This window comes from Sorex fumeus, unplaced genomic scaffold (assembly GCF_029834395.1).
Source record: "Sorex fumeus unplaced genomic scaffold, SorFum_2.1 ptg000003l, whole genome shotgun sequence".
Taxonomy (NCBI): domain Eukaryota; kingdom Metazoa; phylum Chordata; class Mammalia; order Eulipotyphla; family Soricidae; genus Sorex; species Sorex fumeus.
The window spans coordinates 7,560,973-7,580,852 of record NW_026606060.1 but is presented as its reverse complement, the minus strand read 5'-3'; the positions used below and the strand labels follow the sequence as shown (position 1 = coordinate 7,580,852).

The following is a 19,880-nucleotide window of genomic DNA, read 5'->3' as shown; positions in this document are numbered from 1 at the left end:
TCTGCTTATTTTTGTTTGTTTGCTGAGCCAATGACATTGCATTGTTGAAGTGCCTCTAGAATCAATATCCTGTAGAGTTCGGCCTGTTTTCTTGACATAATTTATGGATTTTTGGTCTGAATAATACCAAGATCTTTAATTCATTTTAAATTAATTTTTATGTATGGTGTGAGATAGGAATTCAAGTTAATTTTTTGCATGTGTCTGTCTAGTTTTCCCTGTAACATTTATTAAAGACTTTCCTTGCTCCAAGTTTATACTTAAATATTTTGTCAAAAATTGTCCATATGCCTGAGGGTATATATATCTGTATAGCACAGCAGGTAGGGGGGTATGGCGTTCGCCTTACACGCGGCCAACATGGCCGACCCGAGTTCGATTCCTCCGCCCCTCTCGGAGAGCCCGGCAAGCTACCGAGAGTATTCGATATGCCAGACACAGTAACAACAAAGTCTCCAATGGAGACATTACTGGGCCCGCTCGAGCAAATCGACGATAAACGGGAGGGCCATACTTCAGGGTCTATCTCTGGGCTCTTGTTTCTATTTCATTGATCTGAAAGTCTGCCTTTATCTCAAGACCACACAATCTTGATTACTGTAATTTTATTGGAAAATTTAAGTTGCTGGGAAAAAAGCCTCTCAAATGAGTCTTAAAAAGTTGATAGGATTTAATTTGGCAGAATACAGGCACTGTGTTTTCATGAGCTCCCTACAGAACCACCTTAAACAGACCAGTCAGGAAGTTCCCAAGAAGACAAAAGCATTTCTATCCAACACACATTTAAAGCGAATACCTCACATAATCCGCTTGTGTAAACTTCACAAGCAAATTTACCTTCCTGTCCCTCATGACATTTTTTTGTCATCTCTTTTAATGGACATATACTTGCCTTTGCTCTTTCTTCCAACCAAAAAAAAAAAACAAAAAACAAAACAAAAAAAAAAACAAGGAACAACAAAACAAAACACAAAGGCAGCAAAATGAAACAAAAGGTACTTTGGGAATCTCACCCTCATTTTTTCACTTTCCCATGATCTCTGAATTAACTGGGACTGCAGATTCTTGTATACACACAGAATATCTATCACAATACTAAGGAAAGTTGGCCTCTTTAAGATATTCAGAGCTGTCCCTGCCCACCCAGAAGACTGGCTGTCATCTCCACAATTGGGGCCCAGAGGCTCCCAATTGAATCCCAAAATGGATTAGTGCCATACAGAGATGTCTCTGGAACCCAACCACTTAGCCTCTGGGCACCATCTTAGCACACTAGCAGCCCTGGCCCAGAGACACAGCTGCAAGTCCCAGATGACACCACAGCACCAGAGATCTCTCTGGGCCCCACACCAAGCGAATATCACTGGGACACCCCAAATGAAGCAAGTGCAGTCTCCCTGCCTACTCCAGATGGAATCCCGATGACCAAGAACCTCCACAAGCAAAGCCCAGGTATGCGGGTTCCAGGACTACATCTCCAGGCTGCAATGCGACAAAGTACCTGGGCTTTCCCTCCCCAGGTCCTCGCCCACCCAGAAGACTGGCTGTTATCTCCATAATTAGCCTCCGGGCACCATCTTAGCACAACAACAGCCCTGGCCCAGAGAGACAGCAGCAAGTCCCAGATGACCCAACAGCACCACAGATCTCTCCAGGCCCCATACCTAGCCAATATCACTGGGGCACCCCAGATGGAGCAGGTGCAGTTTTCCCACCAACTCCAGATGGAATCCCAGTGACCAAGAGCTTTCAAAGCAAGGCCTAGGTATTCGGGTTCAGAACTAAATCTCCAGGCCGTATGGTGGCAGAGGACCTGGGCTGTCTGTCCCCAGGTCACCACCTGCCCAGAAGACTGACTGTCATGCCCACAATTTGCCTTCAGATGCCATCTTAGCACACCAACAGCCCTGGCCCAGAGGCTCCCAATTGAATCCCAAAATGGATTAGTGCCATACAGAGATGTCTCTGGAACCCAACCACTTATAATCTAGAAATTTACATTTATAATCACGTCTGCGTGAAATCTCATGCTATTCAAAATGAGCTATGGAAAATATATTATCTAGTGTCTGCCCCTGACTGGTAGGCTTGAATGGTGGTGGGAAAATTTGAGCAAAATTAATGCCCCAAATTAGAGAGAATTAGGGAAATTGTCTGTTATAGAGGCAGGGTGAGGACTGCGATGTGTATGTATGTGGGGGAGGAGGTGATACTTGGGACAATGATAGTGGAAAATGTGCATTGGTGGAGGGGTGGGTGTTTCATCATTGTATGCCTGAATCTCAAACATGAAAGCTTTCTAACTCTATTGCACAGTGATACAATAAAATAAAAAAAGTAATGTGGAGTTCATGCCCAATTCAATCAGCTTAATCAATGGTTGAACAAATAGCAGTCCTCCTACATTATTTTTAAAAAATTAGAAAAATTCAGAGCTATAGTTTCCAAAGGCTAAGGGGTGAGACCCGAGTCTTATCTCCACAGACGTGAAAATCATTCAGTATCCAGAAAAATGACTGCTTTGTGCCATGGGACTCTAATTTCCATCTGAATGGGAACATGTTGATTTAAAAGAAACTAAAGGAGAATTCTGAATTATCTAACTTCTCTCCCCATTAACAATCTGGATATGCATCTAGAATTTATGCACGGCGGTTTTTTTTTTCCTGTTTTACAGCGGGATTTGGCCAGGGCCCTTGTGTTACCTGATGTTTGATCTTCCCTTTATGCCTCATTGTTTCTCCCTTCTGAATTAGATGTTAGTATCTTGGCTGTGTCTCAAATAAGCTTACAATTCAGGTTTTTATTTCTCCCCCAGTGGAGCCTCTCAAATCCCTTATCTTCGGCTCAACAGGAAGGAGATTACTTTGTTAACAGAATATTGAATGCTGATGATTTACTTGTTTATATATGGAGAAAAGAAAGCTCTGAAATATTCTATTTCATATACAATAGTTCCTGGTTCCTGATTCTTAGGGCAAAGGGGTGGGTGGAATGGGGTTGGGGGGTGGGGATTGCAGGGTCTGTGCTGGAGACCCTATGTAACTCAAGTGTGTAGAAAGATGTTGCTAATTTATTTCACTTCACTGGGCAGGGAGGGAGGATTAGATAGTGCAAGTGCAGCTCCGTGGGTCGTGTGCAGAATCTGACACATAGTTTTGCCTTTGCGACCATAGTGGGGAATTCAGCACCATAAAGCCTCCTTTTCAACCCTCATTTTAGAAGAAAAACCTGCAGACCCCAAGGGAGACACCCCATCTTGAATCTTTCCCAAACCCTAATTACAGCCTAAAAGACCTATTCACCCTTCCTGCCACCTCCTCACTAGTTATTATTCCTTGAGGCCCAAGAAACTTAATTGCTTTGTAACCCACACCCTTATTTTATGGGTACAAAGGTGGCAGAGAAGTTTATAGGAATGTAAAAGCCATAAAGAGTCCAACATAATGTTTGGATAGACTCATTATTAAACTTAAACAAACTGAATGCCCAGACAGATGTTAATTTTATATACATTCCTTTGGAAGGCTAAATTAATGCTTCAACTATTTAGTTTAGGGGTGAGCAAACTATGGGCTATAGGTTGAACTCACCCTGTTGATTATACTTTTATGTTGCCTGTGGCTGCTTCCACTCAGATGGCAGAGTTGAGTAGCTATAATAAAGATGACATAGTCCACCACAGAATCACAAGGACTTGCCAATTGACCTTAACAGGAAAAGTCTGCCCACCCTTGGCTCATCAGGACCTGGGCTTAGCAGCAGGTTCAGTGTCTGACTCCAGAGTTTAAGTGAAAGGCACCGAGTGGGGAAGAAGCTTCCTAAGCCCTTTTCTTAATCTGCCCAAGAGAATACTATTACTGATGTAAAAGGCTAGGGCCAAGCATTAGGGCACAAAATAGAAGGAATACATTTTCTGCATTTGGCTGATCCTTCTCTTTCTTAATAGATCAATGGAAAGAAAGACAAAAATCATCATTTTTGAGCATGAAGGGACCTTAGATGAGATATGCTTTGGTATGGAAACACTACAAAAATTCTGATTTCTGGGTCTCCATGGAAATAAAAAATTCTGATTTGTTAGTACTAGAAAGAGAGGATAGCATCTCACATTTTCTACCATTCTTGGATAACGGGCAACCCATCCATGGTGTAAACACAGCTAGTCCACCACCAACCGTTGGCAGTGGGAAGCCAGGTAAGTGAGTGCATTTCCATCAATGCCTTCTGGGTCCGAGGTAGAGACATCACAGACTGCTCATCTCTTGCTCTTCCCAAAGGATATGTAGAAGACAGATTTAATGAGAGTAAACACTTAGCAGCCCATCCTTCCAGTAATTCCTGAAACAGCTTCAGATCCCGAAGGATTCAGGGTGCTGGGGACTGCAGGTTTCTTATGAAGCATCACGCTAGAGAATCTTCTCATTCTTATCTAACCTTATGATAACAAAGGGCAGGTAAGAATGTCCTGGATACTGGCAAAGACTAGAGGATAGAGTCTAAGATGAGCCCTAAGCTGCCATGCATGCAGCAGTTGAATGAGCCTTAGCAAACTCTTCAGAGAGACTCCCCACTCCTCATCGCAAGAACATGCAATGGCTTCCTGTTTCCATCTGGTTAAGGACTCTTTCCCAGCTCTGCTCACTGCTCTGGAATTAGCCCACCTGGAGTTCAAACTCTTTAGTAGCTATATGACTATGGGTAGCACTATAGCACTGAAGCACTGTCATCCCATTTTTCATCGATTTGCTTGAGCGAGCACCAGTAACATCTCCATTCGTCCCTGTCACATGTTAGTGTAGCCCAATGGCATCTGCTTGCTCCAGGAAAATGAAGTGAGACTTATTGTTACTGTTTTTGGCATATCAAATACGTCACGGGTAGCTTGCCAAGCTCTGCCGTGTGGTCAGGATACTCTCGGTAGCTTGTTGGGCTCTCCGAGAGGGATGGAGGAATCGAATCTAGATTGGCCACGTGCAAGGCAAACGCCCTACCTGCTGTCTATCGCTCCAGCCCATATGGAAGCACATATAAAACTGGAACAATATAGAAAAGGTTAGCACGGTCCCTGCACAAGGATGACATGCAAATGACTATGGGCACGCTGCTTAATATCTCTGTGGCTCGGGTTCCTAAAATGTGAAATATGGGTCATGATAATAGCTACTTGTCAGGTTGTTATAAAAATTATGAGTTCCTTGTAAAGCCCCTTTAAATAACACCTGGTAAGAATAAGCATAGATGGTATTTCTATCATTATTCTCTACCACACCATTCTCTCCTATGCCCAGTGCCTTAAATATGCAGACCTCTTGAGTCTTTTAATGTGCTGATTTCTCTCCATTTCTGGAATGGATTCACCCCATGCTACACTGTACCAAAACTGACTTACTCATTTTTTTTGCCTTTTGTTTTTATTTTTTTTACTTTTTATTTTTATTTATTTTATTTTATTTATTATTTTATAAGGTAGTTCACAATATTTGACTACATTTATTATCCAAACACCAATCCCACCACATTACACTTTCCCACCACCATATTTTGGGTGTTTCTTTTTTTTTTTTAATTTTTAGTAGTGAAACACCATGAGGTACAGTTGTAGACTTACAATTTTTTGTGCTTGGGTTTCAGTTATACACTGATCGAGTACCCATCACTCCACTAGAGCCCATTCTCCACCACCACTAATCCCAGTATCCCTCCAACCCCCACCCTCCATACCACCCTGCCTCTGTGGCAGGGCACTCCTTTTTGTTCTCTGTCTCCTTCTGGGCGCTGTGGTTTGCAAAAGAGGAGTTGCGTGGCAATCAGCTCAAGTATCACGTCCTCAGTGAATCTTTCCCTGGTCCTCAGTACTATTCACCCAGATCTCCTTATTACATAATCTTATGTAAACTGAATTTCTATTTGTAGTTATGTTGATTACTACCTTCAGTAATTTCAGCTCCATAAGATTAGGAGTAGTATTTATAATATCCATCTCTGTATCCCCAATCCCAGTCATTGAACCTAACTCTCCTAAGCTCTCAATGAGTAATAATTGAAGTAAAAAATAGAGAATGGATGAGTCTCCAGGATATCATAGGGTGTTGGGTCAAAATCAAAAAGTGATCAGAGATAAAAGTCCAGGAGAGAGATTTTTTTTAAGATACAATCAATCGATTCTATTTCTTTTTTTTTAATTTACCTTTTATTTATTTATTTATTTATTTATTTAATGAATCACCGTGAGGTACAGACTTGCAAACTTCCATGCTTAAGTTTCAGTCATACAATAATCAAGTACCCATCCCTCCACCGGTGCCCATTCTCCACCACCAATGATCACAGTATCCCTCCCACCAACCCCATCCCATACCCCCAGACCCACCCTGCGTCTGTGGCAGGGCATTTCCTTTTGCTCTCTCTCCTTTTAGGTGTTGTGGTTTGCAAATATAGGTTTTGAGTGGCCATTATTTGGTCTATAGTTCACTTTCAGCTTGCATCAAGGAGAAACAGATTACTCCACACTTTGATACGACTCTCCTTGATTTTTATTATGGCAAGCCTCCATCAGAACGCAACTGCATAAACTGGGTGGATTTTCCCACCTACTAGGGATGAACCTGTTCAAGAAAACCCTCAATTTTGAGTCAACAAAATGAAATGTCATTTCTTGATAAATATACCAAACTCGCCATTCATTTCTACCTGAACGGCAGTGCCACATTCCTTGGGAGAAAATGAGTTCAGTTACGAACAGAAAGCAGAGTTCACTGAGTTTTTTTACTATTACGCAATACCACCCATCTCGTGGCACACAACATATAGTGGATTGGTAGTTAAATAATCGCTGGTACTGATATCTGCTGGGCTGGAGCGATAGCACAGCGGGTAGGGCATTTGCCTTGCAGGTGGCCAACCTGGGTTTGATTCCTCCACCCCTCTTGGAGAGCCTGGCAAGCTACTGAGAGTATCTCACCCATACAGCAAAGCCTGGTAAGCTACCCATGACGTATTCAATATGCCAAAAACATTAACAACAAGTCTCACAATTTGTTGTGAGATGTGACTGGTGCCTACGCAAGCAGATCTGTGAACAATGGGAGGACAGGAATACTGATATCTGCTATCAGATCTTTCCCAGTCTTGTTTATCCAGAGGACCTCAGAACTGAAGAGGACTCTACATAGCTCAACCAAATCTTGGGTGTTGAGTGTGACAGAGCTGATGGGTTCCAGCTATCCTGTATTGATACATATCCGTGAGCACTGGATTTGACAATTTGACACCTATTGTCAAAAGGTAATGTTGTAAATACAATTCCTCTCTCCTGCTCTTCCTAGTCAGTGTCACTGTACTTGTAGATTTTAAGTTTTCTGAGACGTACATATATTTCAAAATCCAGTTTTATATATTATATACTCACTACTCTACAATTTTTGATGTCAAATATCCATCACATACAAACAGATAAAATATCTAGGGATCTGAATTCAGTGAATGCATAAAGGAAGGAAGGAAAAAGAGATATTATTAGTGTCTGAACATTTGAAGTTTCTATGGGTCGAAGATTTTCCATTGACCATAGATTCTCTTGGGAATATTTTTCTTGTGAGCCTAAAAGGCAAAGGGAAATAGAAGAGGAACACATATGACCTTGCTACCTAAATCCCAGGGATTTTGTTTATAGAAACTAATTTTATAAATGCTAACTTTAAATAAATTGGAGTGGATTAAAATAAGCTGTTCTTTCTATTAGAAAATTTGACTTTGCTATTAAGTGCTGTAAAGGCATGGGATGAGTTGCTTGGCATTCTAAAGATGTTGGAGATACGCAAATACTGGAAAAGCCAGAAGTCAAAGGAAGAACCAATGTTTCCCCAAACACTAAAGTGGTTCATGGGAATTGGTTTTCATCTAAGATTTGACTTCACAACCTAAATAAGTGAGGAAAACCATTTAACGTCTCTTAGAGTGCAGTTTTACAGTCACCATTTATAATTACTTCACTTGGATGGAAGAGTTGTTGGCTCTTTCAACCCGTCAGTAATACAAATTATAAACCTCCATAGCAAAGCTGTAGTCACTCATATTCCTGTATGTAGTTCCTGGCTCTGGCCTGTATCAGTCTCACAGGATTTTTTAATATAGTAAGAGAGAAACCCTAAAATAATGAAGCTGCCAGGCAGGTAGATAGGGCAGGGAGACTGCATGGCAATGAGTTCTTGAGAAGTAATAAAACCAATTAGCCCAAAGGCTGTCAGGATCCACCTGTGGACTTATCAGACCTTATCAGAACTAAGGTCTGATAAGATCTTTACCTGAAACCAGCACAGACCCAGAGAAGCTTCAGCAGGAATAGAATATCAAAGATGACCAGCAACTTCTCCCAACTCTTCCCCTTGGTAATCACCCTAGCAGTAAACTTTTACCTAGATAGAAGTCCCATGAGGGGCAGGTTGAAAGAAACACTATAAAAGCCAACCTAGGAACAAAGAAAGCAAGTACAGGTGTTGCCTGAGCACATGTGTTGCTGCCAAATGCATCTGATGCACAAACACGTATGTTGCCTTGCCCACATTTCCTCTCTAGACATGTGATATTTGTTCTTTCATATCTAATGCCAGAATGTGCACTGGGATTCTAGTTCCACTCTGGAGAAGCCCAGGTTCTCTCTTAAACACATTTCTCTATCTCTCTGTGTGTGTGTGTGTGTGTGTGTGTGTGTGTGTGTGTGTGTCTGTCTGTCTGTCTGTCTCTATCTCTCTGTCTCTCCTCCCCACATTCCTCAAAGATTCCAAACAATACCTGTTATACTTCACTGCTCACCTCCTCCTGAAATTCTTTTCTGAGAAGCGAAGGTGATGGACCCAAAAGGCCCAGCTAAGGTCTAGGACTGACTTTCCTTTCTTGCTAGGAGCAAGGCTCACAGCTTTATCAGTCCTAGATTTCCCAAGTCATTTTCCAGGTGGCAGAGGTGGATAGAGGACAAGTGGCAAATTCCCTTTTGGAGGCTGTCACCTCTTTCCTCCCCACTTCACATAAGTCACCCAGGGAACCCACCAGCATCAGGACCATGGGGGATAATGCTTCATGCTTGAAAATCTTGAGATCATCATAGATAGACTGACCACTTCTTAATGAAGATCGCCATGTTTCCACCTGCAATAGAGAAGTAATTCCTTTTCTGCAATAATCTAATGTTGTGTTTTAGGTCTTTATTTACAGTATCTAGGTACCCATACTAATTTGTTATCTGTTCCAATTCATATAAATTAAGAGTAACTGAAACCTGACTGCTATTGCTTCATTTTGTTTGGTTTGGGGGCCACACCTGTCAGTGTCCAGGGCATACTCCTGACTCTGGGCTCAGGGATCACTCCTGGTGGAGCTCCAGAGTGTAGAGGATCAAACCCAGACAGGTCTTGTACAAGGCAAGCACCCTCCTGCTGTACTATTTATACAGATCCTTGACTGCTAGTGTTAAGTTATTCTGTTTTTAAATAAAACTCCCACGGGCCAGAGTGATAATAGGGCACTGGCCTTGCACGCAGCCAATCCAGGTTAGATCCCAGGCATCCCACCCCACTGTCCCTCCAGCCCATCAGGGGTAATTCCTAAGTGCTAAGCCATGTATATTCTCTGAGCACTACCAGATGTGTCCAAAAAAAAAAGGAATAAATAAAAAATAATAATTCCAAAGGGAGGCAGGTTGGCACACTGAGGATGTTTAAAAACAAAAAAGCCATATTAAAATTTTTGAAGAAAAAAAAAACCTGTCCTGCTTCTTTCTGATGGAATAAACCTGGTTTGGTGACAGGGCAGTCGAGAGATTCCAGGACCCACTTAGAATGCAAATCATCTGGCTCACTTGAATACAATAGCTCCTAAAGATGTCTACAGCTATTTGTCAGTTGGCCAGCCACCCAGGGGACTTGAAACCTCCCAGAGTAGTCAAAAGGAAAAAGAAAAAAAGAAAAGGAAGAAAACCTTGGGAGGAGAGGCCTCAAAGCTGGCTAAATGAACACAAAGCCACTGAAGCTGCTCAAACAAACATCTTTAATCTGTTTGTGACACCTGTCACCTAGGCACAGAAAAGACACCGGACTATTAGACTTCAACACAGAGTCCTTTCCTGCCCTGCTCCAGAGTGGAGAGGGAAGCTGGGCATAAATCATTGTTTATTTTTTTGCAGTTATTATTATTAATAAAACACCATTTCAAAATTTATTTGGGGGGGCACAGCCAGCAATGCTCAGGAGCTCTTCCTGGGTCCGCTTAAGGGAACTTAAGCAGTGCCAGAGATCAAAGCAAGTCTGCAGGGTACAAAGCAAGTGCTTTAACTCCTATATTATCTCTCCAGCACCAGTAAAATACCTTTTTTAATCATTGCTGTCTGCATTTCAATTTTTTTTTGCCTGGCAAGCTACCTGTGATGTATTTGATATGCCAAAAACAATAACAAGTCTCACAATTTGTTGTGAGACGTTACTGGTCCCCGTTCGAGCAAATCCGTGACAAAAGGGAGGACAGTGCTACAGTGCTACAGTGCTTTGTAATAGCAGTTAGTTTAGAGTTTGTTAATGAAATCTACATCCCTGATCTCCGAATCTCACCTAAGATGGAGGAGGTTAGTCCTTGCTCTATTGTGAATACCCATTGCCCATGTTGTTCCCAACTCTTCATCAGTTTCCTGTGCTCCCAATAAGGGGCAGGGCATAACTTTCCAGCACAGAGGATCCGATCATTTCTGTCAGGACAAGGAGGATCTGTCCTTCTCTTTACTTAGACACATTCTAAACAATCACATCTAGTAGAGAAGAGACAAGAGAGAAGAGCAGAAAAGACAAATTCTTGGTTGTGACATCATGCTGGTCCCAAAGGGCCCCTCTATTTCTCTCCCCACTGCGTCAGTTCACCCCTCCGGTTTGCTAATATGAACCATAAATCTTTTCCATCTTTATATAAAAGCTTGCACAAAAGCAACTTTCACAAAACCCCTCTCCTTCCCTTCAATCTGATTTCTTCTCTAGCCTTTCCGGTATAGATATTCCAAAGCTACACCTGGCTTTAAGCACAATTTCACTTGGTTATTCATGCCACCACTTGAAGCCTTACTGTCCTCATCTGTCTAATGAAAGGACTCAAAATAAACAATTTCTAGTCCCCTTCCCCATCCTAACCACCTACATAGCCACATAGATCTCCGGTGTTATCAGTATACCAGGAACAAAGAGATATTCACCCTGATCCCTGGCCCAAGCTGTTTCTGGTTTGGTGAGTTATTGTTCATCTAACCATCCTCTGAAGGATCATAATGATAGACCTTTATCTTTTGAGGATTCTACCTAATTTGGTTGCAAACACACGGATTCTTTAGATAGTTTACTAATCATTCTGCTCTGCAATCATGAATACCCAGTTGCCTAAGATCTCTCTAAAGCTCTCCATGAGTGTAACACACCTTGATGAGCTGCCTTCCAGTCTTTCCCGGATTTATAGGATGATGCAGGACTCTTGTTAAGCCTCTATGAAAAACATTTACTCAAAGAATAGAGCTTCCAAATGACCCAATGATTGTACTTCTCAACATTTACCCCCCAAACTCAAAAACATTAATTTGTGAAGATGTAAGTAAAGTAAGTAAAGGCCCTCCCGTTGATCATCGATTTGCTTGAGCGGGCCCAGTAACGTCTCCATTGGAGACTTTGTTGTTACTGTGTCTGGCACGTCATGGGGAGCTTGCCAGGCTCTGTTGAGCGAGCGAGATACTCTCGGTAGCTTGCTGGGCTCTCTGAGAGGGGCGGAGGAATCAAACTCAGGTCGGCCATGTTGGCTGCGTGCAAGGCAAACGCCCTACCGCTGTGCTATCGCTCCAAGCGAAGATGAATGCACACTTATGTTCTCTGTGATACTTGTGTAGGAATGAGTACTTGTATAGAAAAGAGTCACATATTCAACAGAAGATGAATGGATGAAGAAGTTGCAGTATATAAGCACAAATGAAATAATTATGCAGCTACAATGAAAGGTAAATCTGAGGCTAGAGAGATGGTACAGCCAACCTGAGATCAATTCTTGTCACAAAATACGATCTCCTGAACCCCTCCAGTAGTTATCCCTGAGTGCAGAGCCAGGAGTAAGCTCTGAGAACAACTTGACATGGCTAAAAATCTCAAAAAAAAATTAAATGAATCTTGCAGTTTGAGGCAACTTGGATGAAATTGAAGGGCATCATGTTAAGTGAAATAAGTCAGAAATAGAGTGACAAAAAAAAGGAATAGACCATACTGAACAATGGCAAACCCTTGATCTGGGATTATAAAATTGATATTACCAAACAGGGATGGGGAAAAGAGAGAATTGAAGACATGGACTATAAATAACATAAGGACAATGGAGGGGGGTGCATTGGGCACTCTGGTGATGGTGAGATGCTGTAATTGTATATCAGAACCATAAGTAGTCACTCCATTGTAAATATGGGACCTAACTCTAATAATAAATTTCATTTTAACTTTTTAAGATAACACAAGTATGATGACAGGACAAACTTCACTGAAGCAGGAAGAAGTAGCCAATTTCATCTTCAGGGTTGAAAGTCCCAGCTAAATTTATACACATAAACTAAACTTATAAGATGATTTCTAAATCAAGCAATGAGAAATCATTGCTTCAAGGGAGATTAAGTAACTGAAAATCATCAGAGAGATGATTTGCCAAAATAAATAATTAGAACTAGGTTCTTTCTGATTCATTGTCAGGGGTCATTTTGGTTTTTGCTGTGGCACTATACATACCTTAAGTACAATTCACCATACCTCTTCCATGGGCTGTGTATGAAAGAGGGGATTACTGAGACCAGCCCCTTGGAGCTCAAACACCCATCTCCTGCAGGAGCAACCAATGCACAGAAAAAGAAGGAAGGCTAAAGAGTGGGATGTCCAAGGACTGGAGCGATAGCACAGCGGGTAGGGCATTTGCCTTGCACGTGGCCGACCCAGGTTCAATTCCCAGCATCCCGTATGGTCCCCCAAGCACCTCCAGGAGTAATTTCTGAGTGCATGAGCCGGGAGTAATCCTTGTGTATCGCCAGGTGTGACCCAAAAAGCAAGCAACTAAATAAATAAAGAGTGGGATGTCCAGAGGACTCTGGGTCAGATCACATCAGACACAGTGCCTGGGTCCCTCCAGACTATGTTAGGTTCAGTCAACCCCCGTCCTTTCTCTGAGCCTCCTTTTTTCTTAGAGAAGGATGTCCCTGGGCAGCCACCACATTCACAGTCTCTGTGCTCTGAAAAAGCCCTGCATATGTCTGGCATCAAAAGACTCCCAACGCAAGCTTTTAACAACACTGGCATTTATAAATAAGATCCTTTTAATTTTATTTATTTATTTATTTACTTATTTATTTTGCTTTTTGGGCCATACCCGGCGATGCACAGGGGTTATTCCTGGCTCTGCATTCAGGAATTACTTTTGGCAGTGCTCAGGGGACCATATGGGATACTGGGAATTGAACCCGGGTCGGTCACGTGCAAGGCAAAAACACCCTACCTGCTGTGCTTTCGTTCCAGCCCCATAAAATCCTTTTTAAAGATAGTGAAACAGAATGCTGAATGAACAATAAGGACAGGGTCGGTTAAAGAAGGTGAATCAGGCTTTTCCTCCACACACTAGCTGAGACTCATCGCAAGGAAATTCATTCCAGCAAATCCTAGAAGAGATTTTGCCTGTTTCTGACCAATGCATCTTTTCCCTTGTAAGCCCAAGATACCACATTTCAGCAATTGCCATCCTTAAATAGCTCCATGGAATTAGCGCGAGGGCTTGGAGGATGAAAAATACTGCTCCATTTTATTTTTCCCCATGAAATACGATTAAAGTTGTAAATTGAGTATTCCCATCCTTGACAACAGCTATTAAGCGGACGCCACTGACACATCTGCTTCTTGCTATTTGAGTATGACTGGGCGTCTAGCACTGGACCCCACCAGCCACACAGATGGGCATAAGTAGTGCCTGGTGCCCTGGGCACCCGGTTTTAGTGAGGTGCAGGCGAAACTCAAAAGAAACCCCATGGCCCCTGGACATACACCCTGCACACAGTCTGTTCCCTTGTCACATGCTGTCACTTAGCCATCACTACCCAGCAAACTGTCTCTCCTTCACCAGGGGCAAATGGAGGCTCCGAGACATCATTGCTTTGAGGGAGATTAAGTAACCAAAAAAGCAGGAAGTCTGAGGCAGGAGTGAGGGAAAGATGTGTGTTCTGTGCTGGAATGCCATAGGTAGAGGGAGCAAGGCTGCAGGGCCTGGAAACGCCACCAGGGAAGCCCTCCATGTCCTGCGGGCTGGGTCACAGCATGGTCTATGAACACAGGCCTGACGCGTGTTCCCTTTCCATAAAGAGTGTTTCCCTCTCGGGTTCTTGCTCTGGTGCTTGGCAGCCAAAGTCTCGGTGTCCCTCACATGTCCCCTTAGAGCCTGGCACTCTTTCTCCATGCTGTTCCCAGTAGAGGCCCACAAAACCATGTCTTTTTCCCTTTACCTCTCTCCAGGGGGTAAACTAGTAGGCCCACATATGCTTGCTTTATAGAGGCTTTAAAAACTTGCAAAATTAATTATTGGACTGGAGTGATAGCACTGCGGGTAGGGTATTTGCCTTGCACGCGACCGACCTGGGTTTGATTCCTAGCATCCCATATGGTCCCGGAGCACTGCCAGGAGTAATTCCTGAGTGCAGAGCCAGAAGTAACCCCTATGCATCACCAGGTGTGACCCAAAAAGCAATTAATCAATCAATCAATCAAATAATAAAAATAAATTATCAGGACACGTTTACATTGATGTTGACATTGACAGTCTTGGGTATAGTTACCTCATTTCATCATCACCAAGTGCACAAGACCCTCCCACCCATGCACTGTGTCACCTCCAGCTCATTCTATGCACCCCCCTAATCTGGTATCCTTGGCTTATACTCTAGTACCCAGAATTGATATAACTATACCCTCATTTTTTCACTATACTCCACAGATGAGTGAGATCATCTTGTATGTGACTTTTTCCCTCTAGTTTGTTCCGCTGTGTATATATACTAATACTTCTTTATCAATTCCCATATTCTGACTACAATACTAAGTGTTACAGTGAGCATATTTATATTTCTGTCTGTGGGCTGGCAGTAGATGCCAAAAAATGTAATCACTGAGTCGTAAAGAAGCTCTATGATAGAGATGATAGTTTGCATTTCCTTGTTAATAAGTGATGATGAACACTATTTCATATGCATTTGCCATCTACCTGGCCTCTTTAGGGAAGTGTCAGTTTTTTATCTCCCCCCCATGTTCATGGGTGAACTGGTTCCTATATTGCTGAACTTTGTTAGAGAGGGGTCTTTAAAATCAATGATTGGAGAGGCTGGAGAGATAGCACAGCAGGTAGGGCGTTTGCCTTGCATGCGGCCGACCCAGGTTCGATTCCCAGCATCCCATATGGTCCCCTGAGCACCGCCAGGAGTAACTAGAGTGCAGAGCCAGGAGTTACTGTGCATCGCCAGGTATGACCCAAAAAGCAAAAAAAAAAAAAACCTAAAAAATAAAATAAAAAAAATCAATGATTGGACAAGCAAGCACTAATGGGCTATATTATGCCTGGTAAGGTACCAAGGGGTTCAAAATAATAGAGGCCACAATGCTTGTTTCTTCCTGATAAACATCAAATCACATGTTAGGAATTGTTATAAACAAGAGCACAGGCCTCGTCCTAGATGTGCTTCCCTATAAATCCCATTTCATGCTATCTCATCCTTTAAGGTAATTCCATATCACCCCCACTGAAACTCCCCTAACCAACCCATCCATGCTGAAACAGCCTCCAGTTACCTTTCCTCTTACACAGTGCGACTCTCCTACAGCACATAGAGCTCTGTATCTTTAGTAGCATGTGTGTGTCCTTCCCACTAGTCAGATAATGCCTTTGAATTGTGAACATAGTGAAATCTCACCTGACATATTAGGTGATCAAATTTTGCTTCTTGAATGAATAAATGAAAAAAATCAATACAGAGTAAATGTAGGTTTGTAGGTACCCAGAAGGCAGGTTGCATCTATTATATATATAGTTGATATAACTATACCCTCCTGAATACCTGCATACTCAGGGATTACTGAATACCCTCCTGAATACCTCTCAGTCCTGAATACCTCCTGATAAAGAATAAAGCAAATCATGGCAAAGGTGATAATAATTTTAAAAAGCAATGTACACCACACAGTTCCTGAACCCAGAGTACCAAGTTCAAACCAATCCCACCACTTGCTGGGTGAAGTACTTAACTTCTCTAAGTCTCGATTGCCTCGTGTGGAAAATGGGAGAAATAACATTGCTTGCCTCAAAGATTTGGTCAAAGGATTAATGTACCAAAAGTCCCTGCAATGGATCTTAGCACTAAGCAAGTGCTCAGTCTCTTCACTAGGTGTTTTCCATTGAAAGGGAGGTATGAGAGAGGCTTTCCTTTTATTTCTTCTTGTATTGCTTGAATTGTTATGCCAAATAGACATTGGATGGTGGGATAGATAGAAGACAGCTAACAACTTTTTTTTTTTAGTCTTTATTTTGGCCACTCCTGGCAATGCTCAGGGCTTACTCCTGACTCTGCACTCAGCAATTACTCCTATCTGTGCAAAGAGGGACCATAAGGTATGTCAGGAATCTAATCTGGGTCTGCTACGTAAAACATCCTACGTGCTGTGCTATCACTGCGGTCCCCAGCTCAGAACTTTTCTTCCAGAAAAAATAAATCATCAGGACTTCTGCTTCTGGAAAAATAAGACAGCAGAACTTCTACTTAATACATATTAAATATCCTAACTGATGCTTCTGAAATTGACTTTTAAAATACAGATTAGCTATATATTTTTTAAAAAAAGATCCTTAAGTGTATTATCTTACAAGAAAATAAGGTATTAGTACTCAGATCAAAATTTAAATAAAGGCAGAAATTCTAAGTATGGGGTAGAGCTATGAAGCTAACTTTTGTGTTAAAGACATTTACCTTTGACTCTCAATGTAAAAGGGCATTGTACAAATCCTAAAACCAGCCCAATGTGTGTTGTCTAAGACAGGACCTCCTCTCAACACCAAGAAGCTCTGGGCCAGAGCTGGTCTGGTGGATAAGGCGCTTGCCTTGCGTGCAATTGACTAGGGCTTGATTCCTGGTGGGCTGGAGTGATAGCACAGTTGGTAGGGCGTTTGCCTTGCATGCAGCCAACATGGCCAACCCGAGTTTGCTTCCTCTGCCCCTCTCGGAGAGCCCGGCAAGCTACCGAGAGTATCTCGCCCTCACAGCAAAGCCTGGCAAGCTACCCGTGATGTATTAGATATGCCAAACACCTGGCAAGCTACTCATGATGTATTCGATATGCCAAACACAGTAACAGCAAAATCTCACGATGGAGACGTTACTGGGCCCACTCTATTCCTGGTATTCCCTCATGGGCCCCTGAGCACATAAGAGTGATTCCTCAGTGCAGAGCCAGGAGTAATCACTGAGTATCATCAGGTGTGGCCCCCAAACAAAACAAAGTAACAATAACAACAAAAATCAACATCAAGAAACAAGTCTTTAAAAAAAGAAAGAAAATAAAGAAAAAAAAGTCTTAAAGATTTTATAAACAAAAACCTCTGTTAGCGGGGATTATAAAGAAAGTTGCCTTTCCCATCTTGAATCAAAAGAAATTCCTCTGAAAGTTTTCATTAGAAATGGAGCACAAATATGGATTTATAGACCAGATTCCTATCAGTCAGATCATCAACAAATAATTAAATCTCATTCTGAAATCTATTTCACAATTGTCCTAGCTAAAAGAGCTGCCAGGTTCTTGGCAGAAACTACCTTTATCCAAGGCGTCAATAAGTTCTCACAAATAAAGTTCCAAAGAAGATAAATATGCTGCATACAAAATGAAGCAGAGTTAAATAAATGGTTATGAGTGAGAATATGCAGTCCACAGAAGCAGACTCACAGAGACTTTGACCCAGGAGTTAATACAGACACAGAATGTACACCATATTTATTAATTTATTATGTATGAAATTGGTTTTAATCTTGAAAATATGAAGAGTATTAAAAAATATAAAGAATCACAAAGCATGTTGAAAATAAGCAAGCCCAAATAATAAAAATAAAAATTAGTTGATATAAATCAATGCCTAAGAGTAAATTAAAAATGCTTAGATAATTAAAGATTTATATATGAGGAACCCCAAATACATAGAAGAAAACATAGGCTACACTTCACAGACATCAATCACAGATGTCTTTGGAGACTGAACTCCCACTGATGTGGAAGCAAAAGTGAAATAAGCAAATAGGATTGCATCAAACTAAAAAGCACAGCGGCAGGGAGTTTGCCTTGCACGCAGCCAACATGGCCGACCCGAGTTCGATTCCTCCGCCCCTCTCGGAGAGCCCGGCAAGCTACCGAGAGTATCTCACCCGCACGGCAGAGCCTGGCAAGCTCCCTGTGACGTATTCGATATGCCAGACACAGTAACAACAAAGTCTCCAGTGGAGACGTTACTGGGCCCGCTCGAGCAAATCGACGAACAACGGGAGGGCCTTTACTTTACTTTACTTATGCTCTTAAAGAAACAACACAAAAACAAAATGGTAATCTACTATCTGGGAGAAGATATTTGTACACCCATTGTCTGACAAGTGATTAATATCTGAAACATAGAGAACTCTTACAACTCAACAACAGTAGCAACTGAAATACACACACACACACACACACACACACACACACACACACACACACTAAATTTTAGGCCCTGCAAAACATATGTCCTTCTCTCATCAGAAGGGAGAGAGATGTGGAGCGGAGCAAGAGGAAAGAACAGAGAGAAAATTCTATCAAGAATTTTGATGTGAGGAATGGTGAGGCAAATACAAATACCAACGTATAAAATTATGCTTTCAAATTTTATGAAGCATTGCAAGCCATTGGCAAATCAATAAAAATATGTTTCAAAAAGAGAATCAGTCAAACACAAGATTTGTCATAGAAAAATTATGCAGAATTTAGGATGAAGACACAAAAGAATTTAAGAGACAAAATGAAGGTTTTGTTGATAAATAAGCTGTGTATCTTTTTAATGCTTTACTTTAGATATTGTTCAATTGTAGTCCTTCACAATTTACTTGTCCTCTTCTTTCTCCTTTTTTGTTTTTGTTTTTGGGTCACACCCAGCAGCGCTCAGGTCTTACTCCTGGCTCTGTACTCAGGACAACCACAAGCAGGGCTCAGAGGACCATATGGGTTCCACTGACTGAATGTGGATTGGTCACTTGCAAGGCAGTCCCAGTCCTTTCCAATTTCTTATCAGTATACTCTGATACAGAAGATAATCACTAAAGTTATGTTTAGAAAAATTGAACACAAATTTTACTGACGGATAGAAGCAACAAAAGAGAAATTTGATTTACACAATTAAGTCATACAAATCATTGAGCTTTTATTGATTAGGTTGCACACTCCCTCTCATGTTTTTATAGGAGTATATTTCAATGTCTTCATGTTTGCCAGATTTGTATTCAAAAATTACAATATTCTGGGCCAGAGCAATAGTATAGCAGGTAATGTGCTTTTCTACAGGGCCAACATGGGCCCGGAATGCTTATTTGCACCCTTGGGATATATTCCCAGAAGTACAGAATCATATGGAAGCTCAATTACTAGGTTTTTGAGGAATGCCCATAGTGTTTTCCAAAAAGGCTAGACCAGTAGGTTGCCTTCTCCTTCTAGCAAATGTTGTGTGTACTCTTGGTACATCAGTGGAGTAGAGTATGAAATCTAGAGTATGACACATTTGTGGTTACTCAATCC

The 19,880-nt window shown here is 41.8% G+C and overlaps 1 protein-coding gene and 1 non-coding gene across 2 annotated transcripts in view; both read left to right on the top strand.

Moving 5' to 3' along the window:
* TACR1 (tachykinin receptor 1) overlaps positions 1-19,880 on the top strand; it is a 167,394-nt gene that overhangs the window by 56,041 nt on the left and 91,473 nt on the right. The window lies entirely within an intron of this gene.
* Positions 5,007-5,114, top strand: LOC130029204 (U6 spliceosomal RNA). Its single transcript, XR_008793291.1, has one exon. It is a non-coding gene; the product is annotated as a U6 spliceosomal RNA (small nuclear RNA).